This window comes from Carcharodon carcharias, chromosome 11 (genome assembly GCF_017639515.1).
Source record: "Carcharodon carcharias isolate sCarCar2 chromosome 11, sCarCar2.pri, whole genome shotgun sequence".
Classification (NCBI taxonomy): domain Eukaryota; kingdom Metazoa; phylum Chordata; class Chondrichthyes; order Lamniformes; family Lamnidae; genus Carcharodon; species Carcharodon carcharias.
Genome location: NC_054477.1, coordinates 141,317,010 through 141,329,420, shown reverse-complemented (window position 1 = coordinate 141,329,420; position 12,411 = coordinate 141,317,010).

Below are 12,411 nucleotides of genomic sequence, written 5' to 3'. Positions count from 1 at the left end.
TCATGGGGAAACATTTAGCAACCATATCTGAGACAAAATGAATTGGAATTTGGTAAATTAAAGGCTTACAAATTAAAAGCTTGAGGACTAATTCTCTTTTTGATATATATGAATGGTGTAGACTTCAATATACAGAGCATCGTTGTGGTTGCATGTAATACAGAGCTCAGAAATGTAGTGAGGAAGATAGTAATAGACTTCAGGAGGGCATAAACAGAATGGTGGAATGGGCAGACACATTGCAGATGAAACCTAACATACAGAAGTGTGAAGTGATATGTTTTGGTAGAAGGAATGAGGAGAATGGGCAAAATGAACTAGATTGTACAGTTCTAAATAAGGTGCAGGAACAAAGAGACCTGGGAGTACATGTACACAAATCTTTGAACATGGCAGGACAAGTTGGGATGGCTTTTGAAAAGCATATGGAATCCTTGAGTTTATTAATAGAGGAATAGAGTACAAAAGCAAAGACGTTATGCTAAACCTTCATAAAACACTGGTCAAAGGTTTTATCTGGAATATTTGGCTAAATTTTCGCCAAGCTGGGATGATTCAGGCGCCCTCAAAAAATTGTGTCCAGGACCTGCTTCCAGGATTCACGACCCCATTCGTCAAATTTATGATTTTCAGGAGTGCCTTTTAAAGGTGTGAGTTGCTTCAGGTCAAAGCCTACACTCTTCACGCCTGCCCTGGCCAGATCCATTGTGTGCATAGGCATGTCTTAGTCCTCCATAATTTTCATGGAGTCGGGCAAGCTTTTCAAAGAGTTGTGGTTTGCAGCCTGCAGAGGTGTCATAAACCATATACTGCATGAGGGGACCTTTTCAAAGATATGTTCAAAATTTCTCCTCATGCCCCCCATGCCAAGCTATGCCCCCCAAACAACCTCTTTGGCTCCTCAGGCTCCCATGCCAAGTTATGGCACCACCATGCTCATTCACCCACTATACATTATATGGATGCAATGAATCCTAGAGTGACAGTAAGATGTGTAAAAAAGGTTTTTTTAAAAATGCATTAAAACATACATAATGAGACTTGCCTGAGAGCCCAGACATCCATTAACCTGTTGAAACACCTGAGCCTCAGAGAAAGCATTAATGGATTGACAGCTCTGCTTCTATGATCTATGCTGAGCACTTTGATATCTGTCTTTGAGCCAGTTGATGTGCAATTATCATTTCCCCTGCTCTCCATTCTCTACCTCCATCAACCAGTTAATCGAGGAGCAAAAGTGCCACTATTAGGAATTCCCTTGTATCTATGTAGTTTGGGTAAATAGGAGAGACAATGGAGCTATGTCAGATTGGTGAAGAGAGATGCACACACCAATCCAGCGAAATCCCCACCCTGCTCTGTGGGAAGAGGGCCTAAAGGTACTCAAGAGACGTGTGAAGCCTGTGAAATGTTCTTTTGCCACTCAGATCCAACCAACGAAAGAAAGGAAGGAATCATCCCCTCCAATCTGCACCCAGAACCCAGGTTTTATAGGCCATTCAGGCACAATTCCCAGTCCATCAAAGTTGATTGTTCAGGAGTTTCATCTGAATGCTTGTGGAGCTGGCTTCAAGGAGGACACTGGCGTTGGTTTGACAGTCCTCCCATTGAATCTGGAGGAGGCGATGGAGGCATTGATGATGGAATTCCTCTAGTGCTCTTATGTTTCGCTGATACAGTCCAGTACTCAATAAATTGTGGGGAATTTCTTTGCTCCTATATGCTATTCCCTTCGTAATAAAGAAATGTTACTACAATTATATAGGATGTTGGTGAGACCACAGCAGGGATGTTGTGTAGTTTTGGTCTCCTAACTTAAGGGAAGATATACTTGCTTAGGAGGGATGGGGTGGGGGCCAGAGTGTGTAGCGAAGGTTCACTGACTGATTCCTGGGATGAAGGATTGTCCGCGGAGAAAGAATTTCGAAGAATGAGTGGTGTTCTCACTGAAACACCTAAAATTCTTAAGGAGCATGAAGGGCAGATGTTGAGAGGATGTTTCCCCTAACTGGGAAGTCTGGTACTAAAGTTCACAATCTCAGAGTAAAGACCAATGATTTAATACTGAAATGATGAAAATTTCTTCACTCAAAGGGTTGTGAATCTTTGGAATTTTCTACCCTGGAAGGCTGTAGATTCTCACTTCTTGAGCAAATTCAAGTCATAGAACACAAGATTTATGTGTAAGAAGGGAATTAAGGGATAAAGAATAGTATGGGAAAGTGCAGTTGAGGTAAAACATCAGCCATAACCTTATTGAATGGAGGAGCTGACTCGAAGCACTGAATGGCCTATTTCTTATTTTTGTTTGTTCCTTCAGGCTAATTTTTTAATTCCTGCAGTTGAAAGCCTCTTAGATGGTGCTTGAGAGGACTGGAGTGAGTGAGTGAGCATAATGTCTGATGTAAAGTGCTGAAAGGCCGAGTGTACTGCAAGTGCATATTCTTCACCAGGCACAATTAAGACAGACTAAAAACAAAAAAACTGCGGATGCTGGAAATCCAAAACAAAAACAGAATTACCTGGAAAAACTCAGCAGGTATGGTAGCATCGGCAGAGAAGAAAAGAGTTGATGTTTCGAGTCCTCATGACCCTTCAACAGAACTAGGTGAATCCAAGGAAGGGGTGAAATATAAGCTGGTTTAAGGTGTGTGTGGGGAGGCGGGGGAAGAAGTGAAGGAGGGTGGTGTGTTTGTAGGGACAAACAAGCAGTCATAGAAGCAGATCATCAAAAGATGTCACATACAAAGGAACAAAAGAACACAGAGGTGTTGAAGTTGGTGATATTATCTAAGCGAATGTGCTAATTAAGAATGGATGGTAGGGCACTCAAGGTATAGCTCTAGTGGGGGTGGGGGAAGCATAGAAGATTTAAAAATATTTAAAAATAATGGAAATAGGTGGGAAAAGAAAAATCTATATAATTTATTGGAAAAAACAAAAGGAAGGGGGAAGAAACAGAAAGGGGGTGGGGATGGAGGAGGGAGCTCAAGACCTAAAGTTGTTGAATTCAATATTCAGTCCAGAAGGCTGTAAAGTGCCTAGTCGGAAGATGAGGTGTTGTTCCTCCAGTTTGCATTGGGCTTCACTGGAACAATGCAGCAAGCCAAGGACAGACATGTGGGCAAGAGAGCAGGGTGGAGTGTTAAAATGCCAAGCGACAGGGAGGTTTGGGTCATTCTTGCGGACAGACCGCAGGTGTTCTGCAAAGCGGTCGCCCAGTTTACGTTTGGTCTCTCCAATGTAAAGGAGACCGCATTGGGAGCAACGAATGCAGTAGACTAAGTTGGGGGAAATGCAAGTGAAATGTTGCTTCACTTGAAAGGAGTGTTTGGACCCTTGGACGGTGAGAAGAGAGTAAGAGAAGGGACAGGTGTTACATCTTTTGCGTGGGCATGGGGTGGTGCCATAGGTGGGGGTTGAGGAGTAGGGGGTAATGGAGGAGTGGACCAGGGTGTCCCGGAGGGAACGATCCCTACGGAATGCCGACGGGGGGGTGAAGGGAAGATGTGTTTGGTGGTGGCATCATGCTGGAGTTGGCGGAAATGGCGGAGGATGATCCTTTGAATGCAGAGGCTGTTGAGGTGATAAGTGAGGACAAGGGGGACCCTATCATGTTTCTGGGAGGGAGGAGAAGGCGTGAGGGCGGATGCGCGGGAGATGCGCCGGACACGGTTGAGGGCCCTGTCAACGACCGTGGGTTGAAAACCTCGGTTAAGGAAGAAGGAAGACATGTCAGAGGAACTGTTTTTGAAGGTAGCATCATTGGAACAGATGCAACGGAGGCGAAGGAACTGAGAGAATTGAGAGAATGGGATGGAGTCCTTACAAGAAGCGGATTGTGAGGAGCTATAGTCGAGGTAGCTGTGGGAGTTGGTAGGCTTGTAATGGATATTGGTGGACAGTCTATCACCAGAGATTGAGACAGAGAGGTCAAGGAAGAGAAGGGAAGTGTCAGAGATGGACCACGTGAAAATGATGGAGAGGTGGAGATTGGAAGCAAACTTAATAAATTTTTCCAAGTCTCGACGAGAGCATGAAGCAGCACCAAAGTAATCATCAATGTACCAGAGGAAGAGTTGTGGAAGGGGGCCGGAGTAGGACTGGAACAAGGAATGTTCCACATACCCCATAAAGAGACAGGCATAGCTGGAGCCCATGCGGGTACCCATAGCCACACCTTTTATTTCGAGGAAGTGAGAGGAGTTGAAGGAGAAATTGTTAAGTGTGAGAACAAGTTCAGCCAAATGGAGGAGAGTAGTGGTGGATGGGGATTGTTCGGGCCTCTGTTCGAGGAAGAAGCTAAGGGCCCTCAGACCATCCTGGTGGGGGATGGAGATGTAGAGGGATTGGACGTCCATGGTGAAGAGGAAACGGTTGGGGCCAGGGAACTGGAAATTGTTGATGTGACGTAAGGTGTCAGAGGAATCATGGATGTAGGTGGTAAGGGACTGGACAGGGGGATCGAGAAGGGAGTCAAGATAACGAGAAATGAGTTCTGTGGGGCAGGAGCAAGCTGACATGATCGGTCTACTGGGACAGTTCTGTTTGTGGATTTTGGGTAGGAGGTAGAAGTGGGCTGTCCGAGGTTGGGCGACTATCAGGTTGGAAGCTGTGGGAGGAAGATCCCCAGAGAAGATAAGGTCAGTGACAGTCCTGGAAACAATGGCTTGATGTTCAGTGGTGGGGTCATGGTCCAGGGAGAGGTAGGAGGAAGTGTCTGACTGAAGTGACAGACAGACTAAAGTGAGTTTACATGGAGCTTATAATGCAAGAGAGAAATTAAAGTTTTGTGATATGATTTGCTGACAGGAGTAGAAATTGATAAATATGTGTCTGATGTAAGAATGCAAACTCAGGGTGATGAGGACCAATTTTGTGTGTTAGTATATCTTACATCAGATTCCCCCAGAGGTATGCCAGCTGCCAAACCTTGAAAACGTTTGCCTGAAAGTTAGCTGAAAAGATCAGTTTCAAGCTGGATGGCTAATGAAATATTAAAATTCGACCTGGTTACATCACTGGTAGTTCCAGATCAAAGTCTGATTTATTCTTCACAAGCAACCCAATGAGTTTGCTTGCTGGGGGCCAAGGGGAGGAGGCGCATCGAAACAAATCATCTCATTAGCAACAGCCCAAGGATTAACAAGGCCATGTCTGAAACAATAACACTGAAGGCAACTCATTGTCATTGTGGTTTTATTAGAAACTGTTAGCTTGTTGCCCTTTGTTCAACATCACACTTTCCTTTTGTCATCTTGCTTTAATGTACAGTGCAGGCTGTTTTGTAAAATTGTGCAAGTGAAGAGTTACACTTTTGACATATTCCACAATAAAAGATGCAACAGTACACATACCCTTGCATGCAGGAATTGCATTTTACCACAGAAAGACAAATCTAAAATAAATTTCAATTTATTGAATTATGTGAGTGGACGGGTCCATTCTAAAGACAAAATATAGGACACAAATATCTCAGGCACTTTTTGTCTTGATGCCAGGAAGGAATAGGAATTAGGCTTGATATGCTGCAACTTGTGGCTTCTTTTATGGGCAGACCCCGAGTGACATGGGCACTTTCATTGCCATTCTAATCAAGGGACCTATCCTGTTGAGACAACATCGGCAAAGTTAGCAATTGAGGTCCTGGGTGGGGATATGTTGGCATTTATGCCTGTGATGCATTCCCTGCCCTCTGGATTTTTTGGGCCCTATATTGTAACAATATTTTTACATTTTGCCATTAAATGAAATAACAGAGGAGTTTGTAGCCCCAGTTATATACTCACCCTCATCCCAGTGTAAGTTGAGTGGAGTGCTTTTCCCAAACACCCATCTTCACCTTTGTTGTATGGTGGCTAGCCTAGCTTCAGAATGATTACTGAGAAGTTGATATGGTCAGACAATTGGTTCATTTTATACAGCTGAACTACGTAGAGCTATCCAGACTAGGTGTTACGCTGCTGAAGTCATGAGCATTTGAGGCTGCTTCTTTTGGGTGGCAGTCAGTGCCAGTGGGTAGTGGGTGATTAAGTTAATACACTGATAATCAAAACTGTATGACTTACTTTTCAATGGTGTGGGCTTTTTTTTTTAAAAATGCATTTTATTCAAAGTAAATAATTTATTGAATAACCTCTTGGAATGAATTACAAGGCTGTAATAAAACAAAAGCTAGGAAGAGCATCCTGCAGTCAGCATCACGATGAAACAGTCTGGGAAGAGAACCCTGCAGCCAGCATCGCGGCGAAGCAGTCTGTGAAGAGCGTCCTGCAGACAGCATCACGGTGAAGCAGTCTGGGAAGAGAATCCTGCAGTCAGCATCGCAGTGAAGCAGTCTGGAAAGAGTGTCCTGCAGTCAGCATTGTGGTGAAGCAGTCTGGGAAGAGTGTCCTGCATCAGCATCGCGATGAAGCATTCACTTCAAAAAGTGACGTCAGCACAATGGTGGGAGCAGATTGGTGAGTAGTGGGTAAGTGTTTTTCTCCAGTTTTTCTCCCGTTTAAAATAGATTAAGCTAAGGAAAGGTAAGGGTTCCAGTTTTCATTTAAAGTACATTAATAATTTAACATTTTTTACTGTATTTAACTTAAAGTAAGGGTTTTGTTTTTCAGCTAGAGGCATGGCAAGGCAGCTCAGTCCTCTGTGATGTATCACCTGCAACATGTGGGAAGTCCTAGATGCTCCTTGTGCTCTGACAAGCCACATGCGCAGGAAGTGCCATCAGCAGCAGTTACCTGAGCTCCGAATATCGGAGCTTGGGTGGCAGGTGGAGGCACTGAGGTGCATCCATGAGGATGAGAGTTTCGTGGATAGCACATGTTTAGATGTGGTCGCCCCACAGCCTACAGAAGTGTAGACAGAGAGGGAATGGGTGACCAACAGTCAGAAGAAAGATGTCAGGCAGGTAGGCAGGAAATCCCCAGGAGGCATCTCGCTCGAGAACCGTTTTGCTGTATTGGAAAATGATGAGAGTGACGGTTCCTCTGGGGAATGCAGCCTCGCTCATGGCACTGTGAGTGGCTCAGCTGCATGGGGTGTTGGGGGGGTGGGAGGAAAAAGAGGGGAAGAGCAATAGTGTAGGCGACTCAATAGTAAGGGGAACAGTCAGGCATTTCTGCGGCCGTAGACATGACCCCAGGATGGTATGTTGCCTCCCTGGTGCCAGGGTCAAGGATGTCACTGAATGGCTGCAGGGCATTCTAAAGGGGAAGGGCAAACAGACAGAGATCGTGGTACATATTGGCACCAACAGCATAGGTAGAAAGAGGGATGAGGTCCTGCAGGCAGAATTTAGGGAGCTGGGAAACAGGTTAAAAAACAGGACCTCAAAGGTAGTGATCTCTGGGTTACTTCTAGTTTGTATAGAAATAAGAGGTTAGTCCAGATGAGTGCCTGGCTGGAGAGATGGTGCAGGAGGGAGGGCTTTAGATTTCTAGGACACTGGGACCATTTATGGGGTGCTGGGACCTATAAAAGGCAGATGGGTGGCATCTGAACCAGAATGGGACCAGCATCCTTGCGGGGAGGTTTGCTAGTGCTGTTGAGGAGGGTTTAAACTAACTTGGCATGGGAATGGGATCCTGAGGAGAGGCTCAGCAGGGGGAGATACACAGCCAAAATTAGAGGAGAGAGCAAGTGAGCCTGGAAGGTATAGAAATAATAGGCCAGTTAGGGCACAAGGGAGATTGGCAAGGTTGGATGGTATTTAATTTAATGCAAGGAGTCTCACAAATAAGGCAGATGAGTTGAGGGCAAAATTAACACATGGAAGTATGATGTCATTGCTGTCACAGAGACATGGTTGAGAGAGGGGCAGGATTGGCAGCTCAATATTCCAGGATATAGGGTCTTCAGGCGTGACAGGGAAGGAGGTAAAAGAGGAGGCAGTGTCACAATATTGATCAAGGAATCAAGTAAGGAGGGATGACATCTTAGAAGGCTCCTCAAATGAAGCCATATGGGTAGAACTGAAAAACAAAAAATAGCAATCACATTGCTGGGAGTGTACTATATGGCTACCAAACAGTCAGATAGAAATGGAAGAGCAGATATGCAGGCAAATTTCAGAGGTGTGAAAATATATTAGGTTAGCAATAGTGGGGGATTTCAACTTCTCCAACATTTAATTGGGTTAGTCATAGCGTGATAGGTTTGGAGGGAACAGAATTCAGAAAATGTATCCAGCAGAGCTTTTTAAGCCAGTATGTAGAAAGTCCTACAAGAGAGAGGGCAGTCCTGGACTTAATTTTAGGGAATGAAGCTGGGAAAGTGGTAGAGGTATCGGTAGGGGAGCATTTTGCAGATAGCGATCATAACTCTGTTCGATTCAAGGTTGTTATGAAAAAGGACAAGGATGGCCAGAAAGCAGAGTCCTAAATTGAGGGAAGTCTAATTTTAATAAGATCAGATATGATTTGGCCAGAGTGGACTGGGAGCAGTTAATTTTAGGTAAACCTGCGTCAGAGCAATGGGGCTCACTCAAGAAGAAAATAGGGAGAGTATAGGGCCAACATATTCCAGTAAAGACATAGGATGGGACCAGCAAATCCAGAGAACCCTGGATGTTGAGGGATATACAGGATTGGATAAAGAGAAAAGGGGAGGCTTATAGCAGATACCGAGGGCTGAAAACAGTGGAGGCTCTAGAGGGGTATAGAAGGTGTAGGGGGGAACTTAAAAAAGGAAATTAGGAGAACAAAAAGGGGGCATGAAAAAACATTGGTAAAATAAATGGAAATCCAAAGTTATTTGACAAGTACGTTAAGAGTAAGAGGAAAACTATGGAAAGAGTAGGGCCCATTAAGGACAATAGTGTTAATTTGTGTGTGGAGCCGGAAGACATAGGTAGGGCTCTAAATGAATGCTTTGTGTCAGTGTTCACAAGTGAGAGGGACAACATGGTTATGGAAATCAGGCAGAAGGACTGTGATATAATGAAAGAAATTAGCATAGAAAGGGAAGAGGTTCTGAGTCGTCTGGCAGGCTTACAAGTAGATAAATCTCCAGCCCTGGATGAAATGTATCCCAGGCTGTTGAGTGAGGCAAGGGAGGAGATAGCAAGGGCACTGGCAATAATTGACAGTACCTCTCTGGCCACAGGACAGGTGCCTGAGGACAGTGGGATAGCCAATGTGGTACCGATATTCAAAAAGGGAGGAAGGGATAAACCAGGGAAGACAGGCCAATCAGTCTAACCTCAATGGTGGGGGAAACTATTGGAAGCAATTCTGAGGGACAGAATTAATCTACACTTGGAGAGGCAGGGATTAATCAAGGGCAGTCAGCATGGTTTTGTTAAGGGGAGGTCATGTCTGACCAATTTGATTGTATTTTTCAACGAGGTGACCAGGTATGTAGATGAGGGCAATGCATTTGACATAGTCTACTTGGACTTCAGCAAGGCTTTTGATAAAGTCCCGCATGGGAGACTGATAACGAAGCTAAAAACCCATGGGATCCAATGCAATTTGGCAAATTGGATCAAGAATGGCTGAGTGGTAGGAAGCAAGAAGGTGATGGTCGAGGGGTGTTTTTGTGACTGGTTAATTGTGTCCAGTGGGGTTCCACATGGATCGGTGTTGGGTCCCTTGCTGTTTGTGGTATATATAAATGATTTAGACTTGAATGTAGGAAGGTTGATCAGTCAGTTCGTAGATGACACGAAAATTGGTGGGGTGGTAAATAGTGAGGAGGATAGCCTTAGATTACAGGAGGATATAGATGGGCTGGTCAGATGGGCTGATCAGTGGCAAGTGGAATTTAATTCGGATATGTGTGAGGCGATGCACTTGGGCAGGACAAACAAGGCACGGCAAACACAATAAATGGTAGGACCCTGGAATGTACCGAGGATCAGAAGGACCTTGGTGTACATGTCCACCAATCCCTTAAGGTAGCGGGACAGGTAGAATAAGGTGGTTAAGAAGGCATATGGGATACTTGCCTTTATTAGCCAAAGCATAGAATATAAGAGCAGGGAGGTTATGCTGGAACTATATAAAACACTGGTTAGGACACAGCTCGAGTATTGCGTGCAGTTCTGGAATCCGCATTATAAGAAGAATGTGATTGCACTAGAGTGCAGAAGAGATTTACCAGGATGTTGCCTGGGCTGGAGAGGTTTAGTTAAGAGGAGAAATCGGATAAAACAGATCTTATTTTCCCTGGAGTAGAAGAGACTGAGCAGGGACATGATTGAGGTGTATACAATTATGAGGGGTATAGATAGGGTAGACAGGAAGGAACTTTTCCCCTTAGTGGAGGGATCAATAACCAGGGGGCATAGATTTAAGGTAAGGGGCAGGAGGTTTAGAGGGGATGTGAGGAAGAACTTTTTCACCCAGAGGGTGGTGGGAATCTGGAACGCACTGCCTGAAAGGGTGGTAGAGGCATAAACCCTCATAACATTTAAGAAGTATTTGGTTGTGCACTTGCAATGCCATGGCATACAATGTTATGGGCCTGGTGCTGGAAAATGGGATTAAAGTAGTTAGGTACTTGTTTGACTGCTGCAGACTCGATGGGCCGAAGGGCTTTTTCTGTGCTGTAGACCTCTATGACTCATTGGCACATTCTCCCCTCCTCTCCTCATCGTGTGTTCTCTTAAACCATCAGAATGGGAGGTGCCGTTTACACAATCCCACACATTAAGCCTTACAAACTCTAATACTACATCTCTCCCAAGTATTCATCCACATCTTTTACATTCAGACATAAATGCTATCCCCTCTTTCTCCATGTCTCTGACATCACAGGTTCAATCTGTTAGAAGGGTTCACAACTCTCTTTGATCATATTCCTGTCAGAATTGGAAAATCAGTCATCTCTCTTTGAATTCCTTTTTCTTGACTTTGATGGTCTTCATTGAAGATTGTAGCATCTGTCGCATAAATTTCTGAATTAATGTCTAGTTCTCCCATATGAATGATTGATTGTCATCTTCGATGAATAGAAATAAGATTCCTCCGGCTTCTATGTATATTACCTTCTGAAGTGCATACTAAATAAGACCTCTGTTGATTGTTATCTCTCTGGACTTTTACTCCTTCTTTCCCATGGTCTGACTTCGGCTTCTGGATCTGATCGGTTTCTTCCTCTATTTACGGTTATATTTTTCTCCATCATATTTCCCTCTCTCTTAATTTGATCTTGCAGGCTTTGGTGCACATCCAAATACTGTCTTTGTGTTTCATGTGCTCCCTATGCTTGCTTCTTGAGTTTTTCCTCTTTCCATTGTTTTTTTCTTCTGTCCTTCCTTGCTTCTGGAGTGAAGATTCCTTGCAGCGTTCTTGAACTCTTGGATAGTACTGCACTTCTATCCCTGGAATTAAATCTTTTGGTAAGATGACAAGCTGTGAGCAAACTACTTGATCAGTGTTTTGGTTTCCTTAAAATCCAGCAAATTTTGTTTATCAATAAGTTCATTTTCATCCCACGTGGCTTGGTTCCATAACTAGTTTTTGACTTCTTTGTAGCCTTGATAACCACTTTTGGTGGTTGGATCGGTGCAGATGTGCTTTATAGATGGTGACCACTGTTGAATGAATGGCAGATTTGAACAGAGTATTCATCATCAGATTTCCATCTTCCACTTTTAAAGCAAGACTATAGGGTGATGAGTGATCACTCTAATTCTTGTGTTTCTTCTGGTCTAATTTTTTTACTGTGCATTTATTATGAGTGAGTGGACATGCCCCCCCACCATCCCCCCAACACCGCTCCCACCACCACCACCACCCCACCTCTCTGCCACCCTGCTCCCACCCCACACTCACCCCCTCACTTCTTGAATGTCCTCCTGTAAAGCGACTGGACAATAACTCTCTGTAAAGATTGTCAAAAAGTCAGTGTTGAAGTCACTATCCAGCTCTTCATTGCGGTTGGATAGTTTCAGGGTTTCGTTTCTAAAGTCACCTTTGGATTTGTGCTGATTGACATCCTCCACTTTCCTGGTATGATTAAGGTCTATACAAGCTTTTTTATTTAAAAGAGAGTATTCCTGATTCTAAAGAACATATGATGTTTCCAATATTTGCTTTGCCCTGTTCTGGGGTGTTACCTGTAACTTTCCCTTGACTTTTAGTCCGATTCCTCCTGGGCCATTTATTTGAGTTTCTGTTGGCTGCAGGTAATGCATAGGTGACCATGGTTGGTTGCCTGATAAAACCATTACACTCACTGTGGTATCTAGTTCAAAGTTGCTGATATATCCATATTACAGAATGCATGACTGGGGTCACTGATCTCAGGAATTATTTTTGTTCCACTTCTGGTGAAAATTCTTCAACTTCATTATGCGTGAAGATGTTTTCTTTGAAACCTGTAAAGTTATAGGTTTTACTTTGGCAAATCTTCGCCAAATGACCAATTCTGTAGATAAAGCATTCTGCAATGTTTGCAGGACACTGT